This window comes from Trachypithecus francoisi, unplaced genomic scaffold (genome assembly GCF_009764315.1).
Source record: "Trachypithecus francoisi isolate TF-2019V2 unplaced genomic scaffold, Tfra_2.0 Contig01440, whole genome shotgun sequence".
NCBI lineage: Eukaryota > Metazoa > Chordata > Mammalia > Primates > Cercopithecidae > Trachypithecus > Trachypithecus francoisi.
Genome location: NW_022681431.1, coordinates 4,852,992 through 4,867,335, shown reverse-complemented (window position 1 = coordinate 4,867,335; position 14,344 = coordinate 4,852,992).

The window sequence follows — 14,344 nt, the reverse complement described above, 5'->3', positions numbered from 1 at the left end:
GAACAACTTCAGTTTAAATAGGAGCTGGGTAAAATGAAGCTGAGATCTACTGGGCTGCATTCCCAGATGGTTAAGGCATTCTAAGACACAGGATGACATAGGAGGTCAGCAGAAGATACAGATCACGAAGACCTTGCCGATAAACAGGTTGCAGTAACGAAGCAGGCCAAAACCTACTAAAAGTAAAATGGCAATGAGCGTGATCTCTGGTTGTCCTCACTGCTACACTCCCTCCAGCACCATGACGGTTTACAAATGCCATGGCAACGACAGGAAGTTACCCTTTATGGTCTAAAAAGGGGAGGCATGAATAATCCACCCCTTGTTTAGCGTATAATCAAGAAATAACCATAAAAATGGGCAACCAGCAGCCCTCAGGGCTGCTTTGTCTGTGGAGTACCCATTCTTTTATTCCTTTACTTTCTTGGTAAACTTGCTTTTGCTTTGCACTATGTGGACTTGCCCTGAATTCTTTCCTGTGAGAGATTCAGGAATCCTTTCTTGAGGTCTGGATCAGGACCCCTCTCCCCTAACATAGGCATGTGATCATTATAAAAATACATAAAAATATGTTCAAATGTATTATTAAATGCATCTAAGTATGGGTCTCAGAAAAATCCACTGGGTCGCCTGTTTTAATGCAGAGGTTAAAATCTCAGCCTCCCTGCGAGACCTGGCAGGTAACACCAAAGTTTGAATTTAGCTGAGTACCAGACAATAGTGAAGTACTGAGAGAGTGGCTCTGGAACTGAGAAAGCATTTGAAATGAAAACTTGAAAAAAAAACAGGCAGACAGGTAATATGCAATGGAGGCTGAAAATGTTCAATATCTTCTCTAAAGTTTACTCATATAATCATGCGGTCAATAGAAATCACTTATGAAAATGATTTTTAAAACCTCAAAAGCTGACTGACTCATTTGTAACAGGCTTTGTAGATATTTAATTTTCTGTAACATTCCAGTAGTGTATTCCCTTTAAGGTACTGTTTTGTTGATTTTTAAAACAAATAGAAAGCTTAGTGTATATTTCAAAAAAAACTACAAAAGCGTATTTCCCATGAGAAACTCTACTTGTTTGTGTGGGAAACTATACAAAGGAGTTTATTAGCAATAAGATTGTGCATGATCATCAGAATGGCAAAGTAATCTTTTTTAACTGAGTGCATATTCTAATCCTCCTGTATGATTTACGTGAATAAAATGTTTGAAGTATTGTTGAGGAGGTAATCTTGACTAAATTGAACTTGACAGGAGCCCTTTATCCAGTTCCAATGTGCTTAGACTTTGAGACGCATATAGAATCGGAGAGAATACTAGTTTAAAATATGACTCAGTGGGTACATTCCAGCAGTAGATAAAGTGCCTCGGGGCAATGAAAACTGCATTGAATAAAAGTAGCTTCAACGTCTACAGTCTAACATTTCTTTTGGGGCTGGGGAACACTTGAGTTCGATGGGCTGGCTCACTTCATTTTGTATTGTGGTGATAATGTCTAAGGAGATAGATAACCATTTGCAAATGCATGTTGTAAATCCAGTTGTGCCAGAATTCCAGAAGGTTCCAGAAGATGTGGGCTACAGGTTGCAAGTCACCCTTGAGTTATGCACAATACAACTTAGACAGCCTTTTAAGCAGCCTCATTGAGGATCCAAGACTTAGATGAGCTGATCTACATAGGGAAGATTCTCAAAGAAAAGAAATTTGTCCTTCTAAGTATCCAAATTTAAAATGGCTGTGTGTGTGTGTCTGTGTGTGTATATGCAAATGTGTCTTAAATGGATTTTAAAATTTAGTGTACAATTTGAGCCGTCTCAAATAACATTTTCCTGCATCATTTGCAGAACATTTGCTTGCATCTTTCATTCATGACTATGAGCACGTAAACAACTAGACCACTGCTTTGCAGGATGTTATCCCAGCAATTATTGAAGCATGTGTGGTGGCTGTGCACTACAACAGTGTTTTTAAAATGGTAACATGCTTTTTAAAGAGAATACAAAATTTCAAGGACCCTGCCTTAGTTTGGGTATTTGTACAGACACTGAAACAAGGATTTGAGTGCAACTTTATTTGGAAGGTGTAAGGGAGTAGGTAACGAAGACAGAGAAGGGAAGGAAGCTCACTCACGAGTAGAAGAGTCTGTTTTCAAGAAAAGTACTGCAAGGACAACTGGAGCTTAACCCTTCTTGGGAACTTGGGAAAACAGTGTGGATCACGTGTCTCGGAGTTAAGTAAGGCTGAGAAAAATGAGATGTTTATACAACAAATTCCATCAGCTTTGGATCAGAGCTTCTCCTAGGAGGTGTTAACTTCTCCAGAACATGGACAAGCATGCTTTATTGGCCAGAGAAAGTCCCTAGCAAAGGGTCAGAGGACATAGTCTTCTCTGCCCTTATAATATCATAGCAACCATGTATCCTCATTAATCAGGGCCTCTTTATTGCATCTTGGTCAACTGCAATAAGAAGCTGAAAATGCCAAGGGAGAAGATATAACTTTAAATTTGGTGGAAACTTTATTCTAAAAGGATCCCTCTCGCTACCAGGAACCAGAACCTCTGGCCCAGCGTGGCAGAAAGTTGTGGAAATGAGAAGCACAAGTTCTCCAAGTGGTTCCTTGACCTGTGCCTTTAAAATACGGACACTGTGGTGGGCTAACTTGTTAAATTAAATTAAAATGGGGTGAGAAGGCGACCATAGCCCTTGTGTCTGACCATCCTGCCCAATAGGTGATATTACTTTTGTTATTGTGGATGGTGGGGGCATTTTCAGGTGGCTTCCATTTGGCCTTTCACACTATATAGACCAGGGACTAGTGTGAGGTTTGCCAGCTATAAATATAGCCATTTTGATTATGCATTTGGGCAACAGAGAAATTTCTACTTGGCAGTTCCATAGATCTGCTGGATCTACTGTAAGATGAACTTAGGTCAGGACTTCAGACTTCATTTGTCCTCTAGCTGCTGTGTATCCCCTCTTTAAAAAGGCGCCCTGATTTGCCTTAGGTCCACTGTGTAACTGTCCTGCATTCAACAAATGGAGCTGCATTCTGCTGAGGAAATGTAGGCAACAGCGTAAATGTGTACCTCAGAATTATTTCACTCACAGGGAGGAAGAGCTGAGGTATTTACACTCCAATTCCCTTCAGTCATAGATTGAGGGCTGCTCCCAGAAGGGTTAATTCTTTTCAGCTTATCTGGCCTGCTACGTGCATGGTGGCAAAGAAAAAAAGGCATCAGTTGCAGGCATTGGTAGTTGGAAGTTAGTACTGTGTGCACTACTAAAACAGTAAGAGCCAGGGAGATACACGTGGAACACTGTCATTACCTGCTATTTTTAATCAATTTTTTAAATTTTTTATTTGAATTTTATTCATTATATTTAAAAAATACCTTGTAAACATAAAACTAATTATTAGCTCTTTTGCTTATATCTCTTAGAAAACTGTAAAACCTACCTACCTCATAAATTAAGAGCAAATAAAATTGCAAACCAAGAAATTAACATTAATTTAATATGAAATCATGGTTTGCTAAAACTAAAATGCCACATAAAATTATGGATATGATACTGACTACTAAGACTTTTCTTAGTTTGTGTGCTTTCATTATATATGAAGAGTCAACTTTTTCTGCCATTTTTCTTTTCTTTTTTTTTCTTAACAACTAAAGAACTCTCATTCTATAGTGAACCATAAAATCACTTACTTTCACTTGGCTTGAATGCATTATTTATATATTAAGCCCTTCTCTGTTATTTTCTCTCTAACAATTAAGGTGTTAGGATAACATAAACATAAATGCAAACACTGGAAGAGAAATTTAATAAAAATATGGAAGTTTCACATTTTCATAGATAACTTGCATACTCTAATATGAGAAACAGTGTTGAGCTGAATTGTTAGTGAGGATTATATCCATTCTAAGAATTCTAAGTTGGTCACTATGGAAATTACGGTTACAGAATAGAATATGAACGGTATGCTTCTTGACAATATGTATAACATACATATTATATAATACAATATACACATTTATTTTAAAATATGTAAATATCAAAACCATTTTTTCATATTAAGAATCTAAAGTTATCTTTAGGTATCTAAAAGTATCTAAATATTAATAAATAAATAATAAGTTATAAATAAGATATCTAAAGATTCCAAGAATATCACAATAATACCATAAAGTTGAATATTACTCAAACCTCTTAAAGATTTTATTGTTGGCCAGATGCAATGGCTCATGCCTGTAATCCCAGCACTTCGGGAGGCCAAGGCGGGTGGATCATTGGGTCCAGAGATCGAGACCATTCTGGCCAACATGGTGAAACTCCGTCTCTACTACAAATACAAAAATTAGCTGAGCGTGGTGGCTCACACCTGTAGTCCCAACTACTCAGGAGGCTGAGGCAGGAGAATTGTTTGAACCCAGGAGGTGGAGGTTGCCATGAGCCAAGGTAGAGCTACTGCATTCCAGCCTGGCGACAGAGTGAGGCTGCATCTAAAAAAAATAAAAAGAAGAAAGATTTTATTGTTTTTCTTAATTTTCACGTGATTTTTAAGGAGACACGTTTTATAATGAAGAAATATTAATCTCAAATTTGTCAATCCCTTCCGTTTTACTTCAGTATCTTTTTCTTTGGTGGAATTAAAATTAAATTGAATAATATTAATTTTGAAATAACAGGTACACTGTCATCCCTGGTTTTTGACATTTTTTTTGTCTTCCTTCCTTCCTTTCTTTTTTTGTTTTGGCTGAAATTATATTTACTTTAGACTATTACTTTTTTGTAATGATGAGAATTGGAGGAATTTTAAATTTTCTTCAGTTTTTATTATTAACACATTTTTACAAAAATTGGAAAAAGTGTTAGAAAATATAGTGCAATTAAACTTAATATTCATTATTTTAAAAAACACTTCACAGCCTCTGTACTAATCTAAAGATCTAGACATAGTTTTAAATGAATCCGCCTTATCAACCAATCTGATTTCTAGAAACCAGCTGTTCCAGACACAGGCAATATTGCAAAATACATGTCTATTTCATGTATTATGTGTATACTTTACATATTTAAAATAAATATATATATATATATGTATTTTGCAAGGGTCAGGAAGGAGGTGTTTAATTAATCGAGAGTTTCTCTCTTCAACCCAAATAAATGGAAGAGGTTCCTTATTATTCTCTACCCATTTATGTTTAAAATCTATAACACCTTTATGGTTAAACCCATGGTTTAGGTCCCTGAAATTTAGGGTTATTATTAGTGCATTTCGAATTAACAAACAAGAGCCAGTGTGACCATTTGATAAGGTGATTATATTAGAAGGCACAGGAAACTAAGAAGTTAATCCTCTGTGTAGTTCTTGTAGTGAAATGGAATGAAAACCAAAACCATAGAGAGAAAAAAGAAACTTTTAGAAAAAATATGACCTAAAACCTTAGATACTAATGATTTCTACCCCATGGGAAATTAACTGCCTTTGAAGTAAGGTTGATGTAAAAGTAATTGCGGTTTTTGCATAATGGCAAACCCACAATTACTTTTGCACCAACCTAATATCATGTCCTAATTATTTGCTAATAAATAGGCAACAAGGATCAAGAAACCCTCAACTCACCAATACCTAAAAAGTCCATATAACTAAAAGATTATTTTACTCAAAATCTAATGCCAACCTCAGCAATAACTGCAATTCCATCCCTTGGTTCAGCTGATTATGCTAGGTTATATTTAGCCACTGACGTTCACATGTTAGAGCTTACTAAGATTCAGGCCTATTAAAAACAGTCTGGAGGGCCGGGCGCGGTGGCTCAAGCCTGTAATCCCAGCACTTTGGGAGGCCAAGACGGGCGGATCACGAGGTCAGGAGATTGAGACCATCCTGGCTAACATGGTGAAACCCCGTCTCTACTAAAAAATACAAAAAACTAGCCGGGCGAGGTGGCGGGCGCCTGTAATCCCAGCTACTCGGGAGGCTGAGGTGGGAGAATGGGGTGAACCCGGGAGGCGGAGCTTGCAGTGAGCCAGGATCCGGCCACTACACTCCAGCCTGGGTGACAGAGGGAGACTCCATCTCAAAAAAAAAAAAAAAAAAAAAAAACAGGCTGGACAGGTTGTCTTGAGTCCGGGAGTTCAAGACCAGCCTTGGTAACACAGAGGCTGTGACCACACAACGTGGTCAGAATATCATGGATGTTTGCATGTGTCAAAGTGTACCAAACCACACACTTTAAATATATGCAGTACATCATATGCCAATAATACCTCAATACGATTTCAAAAAGGACTCTTTTTTTTTTTTTTTTTTTTTTCTTGAGCAGTAGGTCTCAACACTGGGCTTAAAATATATATTCAGTAAACCATGCTGTAAGTAGACGTGTTTCACTTAGGCTTTATTGTTCCACAAACAGCACAGGCAGAGTAGATTTAAGCACAATTCTTAAGGGCCCTAGGATTTGTGAAATGGTCAATGAGCACTAGCTTCAACTTTAAATCTCCAGCCGCTTTAACTCCTAAAAAGACAGCCTGTCCTTTCAAGCTTTGAAGCTAGGCATTGATTTCTATCCACGAAAGTTCTGGATGGCATAGTTTTCCAATAGAAGGCTGTTTCATCTACCTTGAAAATCTTTTGTTTAGTGTAGCCACCTTCAACAGTGGTGATAGCTAGATCTTCTGGAGAACGTACTGTAGCTTCTATATCAGCACTTGCTCTTCACCTTGCACTTTAATGTTATGGCGATGACTTCTTTCCTTAAACCTCAGGAACCAGCCTCTGCTAGCTTCCAACTTTTCTCGTGTAGCTTCCTCACCTCTCTCAGCCTTCATACAACTAAGGAGAGTTAGGGTGCTTCTGTGGATTACGCTGTGGCTTAAGAGAATGTTGTAGTTGGTTTGATCTATCCAGACTGCTACAACTTTCTCCATTTCAGCAATAAGGCTGTTTTGCTCTTTTATCCTTTGTGTGTTCACAGGAGTAGCCTTTTAATTTTGTTCAAGAACTTTTTCTTTACATTTGAAACTTGGCTAGCTGACACAAGAGGCCTACTTTCGGCCTATCTTGCCTTTCGACATGCTGTCCTCATTCAGTTTAATCATTTCTAGCTTTTGATTTACATTGAAGATGTGTGACTCTTCCTTTCACCTGAATGCTTAGAGGCCATTGTAGGGTTATTAATGGGCCTAATTCCAGTATTGTTGTATCTCAGGGAATAGGGAGGCCAAGGAGGCGGAGAAGGAGGGGGGAATGTCTGGTCGGCGGAGAAGGAGGGGGGAATGTCTGGTCGGCGGAGAAGGAGGGGGGAATGTCTGGTGGGCGGAGAAGGAGGGGGGAATGTCTGGTGGGCGGAGAAGGAGGGGGGAGTGTCTGGTCGGCGGAGAAGGAGGGGGGAGTGTCTGGTCGGCGGAGAAGGAGGGGGGAGTGTCTGGTGGGCGGAGACGGAGGGGGGAGTGTCTGGTGGGCGGAGAAGGAGGGGGGGTGTCTGGTGGGCGGAGAAGGAGGGGGGAGTGTCTGGTCGGGCGGAGAAGGAGGGGGGAGTGTCTGTCGGCGGAGAAGGAGGGGGGAGTGTCTGGTCGGCGGAGAAGGAGGGGGGTGTCTGGTCGGGGAGAGAAGGGGGGGAGTGTCTGGTCGGGCGGAGAAGGAGGGGGGAGTGTCTGGTGGGCGGAGACGGAGGGGGGAGTGTCTGGTGGGGCGAGAAGGAGGGGGGAGTGTCTGGTGGGCGGAGAAGGAGGGGGAGTGTCTGGTGGCGGAGAAGGAGGGGGGAGTGTCTGGTCGGCGGAGAAGGAGGGGGGAGTGTCTGGTCGGCGGAGAAGGAGGGGGGAGTGTCTGGGGGCGGAGAAGGAGGGGGGAGTGTCTGGTGGGCGGAGAAGGAGGGGGGAGTGTCTGGTGGGCGGAGAGGAGGGGGGGTGTCTGGTGGGCGGAGAAGGAGGGGGGAGTGTCTGGTGGGCGGAGAAGGAGGGGGGAGTGTCTGGTGGCGGAGAAGGAGGGGGAGTGTCTGGTGGGCGGAGAAGGAGGGGGGAGTGTCTGGTGGGCGGAGACGGAGGGGGGAGTGTCTGGTGGGCGGAGACGGAGGGGGGAGTGTCTGGTGGGCGGAGAAGGAGGGGGGAGTGTCTGGTCGGGGGGGAAGCGAGACGGAGGGGGGAGTGTCCTGGTCGGCGGAGAAGGAGGGGGAGTGTCTGGTCGGCGCGGAGAAGGAGGGGGGAGTGTCTGGTCGGCGGAGAAGGAGGGGGGAGTGTCTGGTCGGCGGAGAAGGAGGGGGGAGTGTCTGGTCGGCGGAGAAGGAGGGGGAGTGTCTGGTCGGCGGAGAAGGAGGGGGAGTGTCTGGTCGGCGGAGAAGGAGGGGGAGTGTCTGGTCGGCGGAGAAGGAGGGGGAGTGTGGTCGGCGGAGAAGGAGGGGGAGGGTCTGGTCGGCGGAGACGGAGGGGGGAGTGTCTGGTCGGCGGAGAAGGAGGGGGGAGTGTCTGGTCGGCGGAGAAGGAGGGGGAGTGTCTGGTCGGCGGCGGAGAAGGAGGGGGGAGTGTCTGGTCGGCGGAGAAGGAGGGGGGAGTGTCTGGTCGGCGGAGAAGGAGGGGGGAGTGTCTGGTCGGGGGAGAAGGAGGGGGGAGTGTGGGTGGGCGGAGAAGGAGGGGGGAGTGTCTGGTGGGCGGAGAAGGAGGGGGGAGTGTGGTGGGCGGAGAAGGAGGGGGGAGTGTCTGGTGGGGGAGAAGGAGGGGGAGTGTCTGGTGGGCGGAGAAGGAGGGGGAGTGTCTGGTGGGCGGAGAAGGAGGGGGGAGTGTCTGGTCGGCGGAGAGGAGGGGGGAGTGTCTGGTCGGCGGCGGAGAAGGAGGGGGGAGTGTCTGGTCGGCGGAGAAGGAGGGGGGAGTGTCTGGTCGGCGGAGAAGGAGGGGGGAGTGTCTGGTCGGCGGAGAAGGAGGGGGAGTGTCTGGTCGGCGGAGAAGGAGGGGGGATGTCTGGTCGGCGGAGAGGAGGGGGGAATGTCTGGTCGGTGGAGAAGGAGGGGGGAATGTCTGGTGGGTGGAGGAGGGGGGAATGTCTGGTGGGTGGAGAAGGAGGGGGGAATGTCTGGTCGGTGGAGAAGGAGGGGGGAATGTCTGGTGGGTGGAGAAGGAGGGGGGAATGTCTGGTCGGTGGAGAAGGAGGGGGGAATGTCTGGTCGGTGGAGAAGGAGGGGGGAATGTCTGGTCGGTGGAGAAGGAGGGGGGAATGTCTGGTCGGTGGAGAAGGAGGGGGGAATGTCTGATTGGTGGAGAAGGATGGGGGAATGTCTGGTTGGTGGAGCATTCAGTACATACATGTATCGATTAAGTTCTCCGCTTTACATGGGTGTGGCTCATGGTTGCCCAAAACAACTACAATAGTGATGTCAAAGATCCCTGATTAGAGACCACCATAACAGATATATTACAATAAAAAGAGTTTGAAATATTGAGAGAATCACCAAAATGTGACACAGAGACACAAAGTGAGCAAATGTTGGAAAAATGGTACTGATTGACTTGTTCAATGTAGAGTTGCCAAAACCCTTCAATTTGTAAAAATACGGTACCCATGAAGCACAATAAATCACAGTGTAACAATACAAGATATACCTGTGTTGATACACACATCATCATGGATGAATCTCAGAAATACGCTTTGTGAAAAAAGCCAGATCAAAAAAATGCCTGCATGCTGTACATGGAAAGGAGGGTATGGGTAGGGGTAGGAGTAAGGAACTGCAAGGGGCGAGAGGAAATTTTTTTTCTTTAATTTTTCAGACAGAGCTCCTCTCTGCGGTCCAGGCTGAAGTGCAGTGGTGTGATCATGCTCACTGCAGCCTTAACCTCCTGGGCTCAAGTGATCCTCCCACCTCCGTCTCCACAGTAGCTGGAACTATAGGCACGTGCCACCATGTCTGGATTATTTTTTAAAAATTATTTTATAGAGATGAGATCACATTATATGGCCCAGGCTGGTCTCGAACTCCTGAACTTAAGCAATCCTGTCCCCTCGGCCTCCCAAAGTTGTTGGGATTACAGACATGAGCCACCTCACTGGACCTAAGAAGAAACTTTGGAGGGTGATGAATCTATGAAACTATCACCACAATGAAGATAATGAACACCACTCTTTTCAATGTGGTCAGAATATCATGGATGTTTGCATGTGTCAAAGTGTACCAAACCACACACTTTAAATATATGTAGTACATCATATGCCAATAATACCTCAATACGATGAACCAGATTGAGGCTATAAGGAATGAAATAAAACTGATCTAATAAGCAAAGTTATTGAAAACTTATGGGATTAAATTGAGAGAGAGTTAGGAAAGTCCTTTGGGCAGGAATGTGGTGAACTAAGGAACACAGTAGGAACAATCATTATTCGTTGTGCTCTAGTGAGTGGAGACTTCACAATGTATCCGTTACAAAAGTAGCCACTCACCTGCAGTCAACAAACGCTGTTGCCAACCCAGGAGTTTCATCATCTTTACATGCTATCTTGATCACCAAGTGTGAGTTCCACTAGTGCATTGTAAAGTCTCCTGGCGAAAGCGTCATGTGCTGGGGCTTAAGAATTAATCTCATTTCTTTTCCCTCAGAATTCTGAGCCAACTGATAAATAGACACAGATGTTGGGTTGAGTATTAGCTTTGACTTATTGTAACTGATTGGCAGACTTAGAGTCCAACGCATTCTCTTAGAATACAAATGTATCCTACCACCACCTGGATGACTGCAGTTCTTCCCACAGCTCTCCAAAGCAGGGACAGTTGCAGCAAACTCACATTTTAAAAGTAGGTTCAGAGGGAGAGTGACAGAGTCTGTCTGTTCAAGCAGCAAAAATGTCACTGAGAGAGCTACTTGAAAAAATGTTTGGAATTGTAGGAGTTTATTGTCATTATAGACAGGAAGCTAATGATGAACTAGAAATACTTAGAAAGCACCACTATAGGAAGTGTGCTCTAGTGAAAAGAGTTTTACCTTGATTGCTTTTCCTTCACACAGACGGAAAAGTCACACAGTGAGTGACCACTTCAACACTGAACCAAGATTAGTCGGCATAGTTTTGAATCACCAGCTGTTCTCTGTAAATAAATTGGTGAATTAGTATTCAGGTGCAAGTTCTTTTTTTTTTTTTTTTTTCTTTCTACACTGGTACCAACACTAATCTCAGTACAGTTTTTCTCTTTTGATACCTGTTCATAAAATCGTCTTTAACAAACTGAATTATATCTTCTCCTGTATTTGCAGGACAAATAAAGACGACAAAACTAATTAAACACATATTATGTATTTACTTTTCTTTTCTTTTTTTTTTTTTGAGACAGAGTCTCACTCTGTCACTGGAGCTGGAGTGCAACGGTGTGATCTTGGCTCACTGCAACCTCCACCTCCCAGGTTCAAGCAATTCTCGTGCCTTAGCCGCCTGAGTAGCTGAGACTACAGGCATGTGTCACCATGCCCAGCTAATTTTTGTATTTTTAAGAGAGCCAGGTTTCATCGGGTTAGCCAAGCTGGTCTTAGACTCCTGACCTCAAGTGATCCACTCTCCTTGGCCTCCCAAAGTGCTGGGATTACAGGCATGAGCCACTGCACCCAGATCTCACATATTATATACTTCAATTTAAAAATGAGTGCTACGTTTCTGTTTCATAATACAGTGGGATACTTTTGCGTGTCTGCTTATTTTTCCTTAATAATACTATTCTAATGATAATCATACTCAATGCATCTAAAAAAGCAGGAAAGATAACAGGAAAAATATTAGGCTGGGCGTTGTAGCTCATTCCTGTATTCCTAGCACTTTGAGAGGCTGAGGTGGATGGGTCACTTGAGGCCAGGAGTTCAGGACCAGCCTGGCCAACATGGCAAAACCCTATCTTTGCTAAAAATACAAAAATTAGCCGGGCTTGGTGGCATTACAGCCTGGGCAACAGAGCAAGACTCTGCCTCAAAAACAAAAATAACAACAAGAAAAAGAACAGATGAAAAATATTAAAAACATTAAACAAGATAGAAAGTTGTTTAAATGATCCAAATAAAAGGCAGAGATTATAAATTAGATTAAAATTAAGTCCCAACTATGTGCCATCTACAAAAAATTCTACTTTAAATGTGAAAATTCACATATGCTAAGAGTAAAAAGATGAAAAATAATACAGTATATAAACACAAATGACCAAAATATCTAGAATGGCTACAGTAATATCAGATAGGATAGAGAGAACAAAAAATTTAGCAGCCATAAAAAGACATGTTCCATAATGAAAATGATGACAGTTTATAAAGAGAGCATAAAACTCCTACATGTCCATGAGCATAATAAAGAGTGTCAAAATACACAAAGCATAAAACCAAGGAGCTGAAAAGTAAAGTAGGTAAGTCCACAGTTACAGCTGGATATTTCAGCCCTCATTATCTTAAAGAGCAAATAGACAATAAAATCAATAAAGACATAAAAAATTTGAACAAAGCTATAACCTGACCTTAACAACTTTTATGGAATACTCTACCCACAAATTGCAAAGTACGCGTTCTTTTCCAAGGTACCCAGATATTTTCAAAGATGTGCCCTATTGAAACCATACACATTACATTTTCTGTTAGCAGTATAATTAAATTAGTAATAAAGATAAAAATATCTGGAAAATCTTCAAATGTGAAAATTAAACAGCACAATCATAAATAACTGTAGGTTGAAGAAAAATATCACACAGGGAATTAGAATGTATTTTTGAATTGTATGAAAATGAAAATACCTGTTAAAAATCATGTGACGGCCGGGCGCGGTGGCTCAAGCCTGCAATCCCAGCACTTTGGGAGGCCGAGATGGGCGGATCACGAGGTCAGGAGATCGAGACCATCCTGGCTAACACGGTGAAACCCCGTCTCTACTAAAAAAAAATACAAAAAACTAGCCGGGCGAGGTGGCGGGCGCCTGTAGTCCCAGCTACTCAGGAGGCTGAGGCAGGAGAATGGCCTGAACCTGGGAGGCGGAGCTTGCAGTGAGCTGAGATCCGGACACTGCACTACAGCCTAGGCGACAGAGCGAGATTCCGTCTCAAAAAAAAAAAAAAAAAATCATGTGACACAGTTTAGAAAATGCTCAGAGATAAATTCATAGAATTAAATTCTTATATCAGAAAAGAAGAAAGATCTCATACCAAAATTCTATGCCTCTACTACAATAAACTAGAAAATGAAGAAATTAAATTCAAATAATAAAAAATAGAATAATAAAGAAAATAGAAGAAACCAATAAAATGAAATTTAGAAAAGAGCAAAAAATAAGAAATAAAACCCAAACTGGCTCTTTGAAAACATAAAAAATTCATTAGTTACAATTATTAAAATAGAGAAGATGAAGAGGGAAGGCAATGGGAAGATAGAAACTGAATACACAAATTGCAAATATTAGAAATGAACAAGAGATCAATTCCTACAAATTATAAAATGTTAAAATGATAAGGGACTATTATGAACAACTATATGCCAATAAATCTGTCAATTTAGCTGTAATAGAATATTTCATATGAGGATTCAAAGTACTGCATGTAAGCAAGATGGCAGACTAGGAGGTCCCAGCCCTTGTAACCCCCAACCCAAAAACAACTTTACAACCATCCACAGATCTGAGAGAGCTCTGGAGTCCAGTTAAGAAGCTGCAGCAACCAGTGAAGCAGAAAAAATCGAGGATAACTGCAGAGAAAGGGGTAGAAAGAACAGTCTAATTTTACGTGTTACTCCATTCTTCAGATTAACAAAGCTCAGCACTGAGAGGAACCCACCAGCTGCAAGTTCCCCAGTGGGAGAAAAGCAGAGCAAGAAAATTACTGAGGACCTCATCTGGCTTGGCCATTGCCACAGTGTCCAGAGTTGATTCCTTCCAGTGGGTTCATGGTCTTGTTGACTTCAAGAATGAAGCCGCAGACCATCGTGGTGTTACAGCTCTTAAAAGTGGCAAGGACCCAAGGAGTGAGCAGCAGTAAGATTTGTTGTGAAGAGCAAAAGAACATAGCTCCCACAGCGCAGAAGGGGACCCCAGCAGGTTTCCAGTGCTGGCTTGGGTGGCCAGCTTTTATTCCCTTATTTGTCCCTACCTGTGTCCTGCTGATAGGCCCATTTTACAAAGTGCTGATTGGTCCATTTTACAGAGAGTTGATTGGTTCATTTTACAGATTGCTGATTGGTCTACTTTACAAACCTCTAGCTAGCCACAGAGCACTGATTTGTGCGTTTTTACAGAGTACTGACTGGCGCATTTTACAAACCTCTAGCTAGCCACAGAGTGCTCATAGGTGTGTTTTTACAGAGCACTGATTGGTGTATTTTACAAACCTCTTGCTAGCTACAG